We start from the raw sequence: 2,013 nt of genomic DNA, 5'->3' as shown, positions 1-2,013 counted from the left end.
ATGGAAAGTAGAAGCGACAAATAGTGACAAGGAGTAAACAAGTGATAACGCATCAAAGCAATCAAAACACAGTTAAAGTACCAGTGAAACCAATTAAGGAAAACAAATGACAACCAAATAATCAAGAGGTTCTAACACCAGGTTTACAACAAGGATCACCCCGAGGTATCACACCTCATAGCCATAGATCACTAGTCCCAAATCATAAATCATATACACATGGCACCTCGTGCCCACATTATCAATCACAACAGTACGGACAACTCACGTGCTTTACGGACAACTCACGTGCTAATGTCACAATCCACCTGCCATGGTCACATGCCAATATCACAATCCGCCTGACATAATCACAAGCTCAATATCCCAATCCACCCGGCATTATCACAGGCTAACGGTCCAACCATATCTTTGAGGAAAAAAATATACAAGAATACATATGCAAGAGCAAAGAATATCAAGTTTCATATTCCTAAACTTGTATAAATGACATGTTACGGTGTATGCATGTGAAAGTGTACTATCACAGCCCGATTCAACAAGTATTATTTGCTATGGTGTATGCATGTGGATTTAACACCGCAAGTCACGTAATATGCATGACACACACAAGGAATATCAAACCATTTCACGAATATTATCAATAGTATGCCCCCAGGATATCACATATCATCCCTGACATAGCCTCTCTTGTCTCACCGCGTGCGCAACAATATAGTAAATGCCCTCCTTGTCTCGCCACACACACATTAATAGTTATCACACCTTGTCTCGCTACATGCGCAAACCCAACATATGTATATAGCTCGCCTTGTCTCGCCGCATGTGCAATATCATTAATAACAATAGCACGGAAAAATCTCATGCAAACACCCTGACAATCCTCTCAACAGGCCCACATGTGCCAAAACACAACAACACAACATAAAAACTCGCACCACACATGACCATATACCACAACATTACCATAACAACAATACCAATACCACAATAATACGTCGCCCACGACTCAGCAACAATAAGTGCAAAAATCAACAACAACAACACAAGAGTACGAATAGTAAATCAACGCAAGAATTACAACAACATAATGAAACAGAAGAACAAACTCAACAATGGAAGAGATAACATGTAATAATGACTTCAAATAAGAAATCTTGACAATGAACGAGGTAATATACAATGACAACTTCAACTAAAGCATATAAGAATAAACCCAGTAATGAAATATACGACATGTAATAACAACTTCAATTAAAGCATATAAGAGTAAACTCGACCATGAAAGATATGACATGTTATGATGACTTCAATGAAATGCATATAAAAAACCTAAAAGTCTAAACCGATCAATTTCTACGTATAAGACCGTGTACACTCTCGTCACCTTGTGTACACGTCTTCCACATAATTCAGATAGTACAATCAAACCAAATTCTAGGGGTTAGTTTGCCCCACACAAAGTTAGACAAGATACTTACCTCAAAAGCCCTCAATCAATACTCTAAAAATGCTTTTCCTCTAAAATTTGCCTCCGCCAGCTCAAATCTAACCAAAATCGACTTAATAATATCAAATAATACAAGAGAAACCAATTCTAATGAATAAAGTTAAGATCTTTACACAATTTTTCAAAAGTCAACAAAAGTCAACCTCGGGCTCGCCCGATCAAAACTCGGGTCCAAGGGTAGATCTTGACTACCCATAACCCCACGAGTCCATGTCGACTCTCAAATCTCAATTTTTTTTTTTAAAATATAGACAAAAATCTCCAAAATTTCCCTTCAAATCTCATGATATAGATGTTAAATCTCATATATAATCATGTAATATAATTGAAAATTGAACAAAAGTAATTACTCAATAATTATATGTGAAAATCTCTCCTCAAAATCGCCTCGTACTGAGTCTAGGGTTCTAAAATGTGAATAATGAAGCTAAATCCCGCTTTCCAGCCCTTTTGTTTGGGTGCAGAAGTCCTAAATGCGATCAAGGATTCGCAAATGCAAACCC

Source organism: Nicotiana tomentosiformis, chromosome 5 (genome assembly GCF_000390325.3).
Source record: "Nicotiana tomentosiformis chromosome 5, ASM39032v3, whole genome shotgun sequence".
Lineage (NCBI taxonomy): Eukaryota > Viridiplantae > Streptophyta > Magnoliopsida > Solanales > Solanaceae > Nicotiana > Nicotiana tomentosiformis.
The sequence above is the reverse complement of the archived record's forward strand: the minus strand, read 5'-3'. Positions refer to the sequence as shown.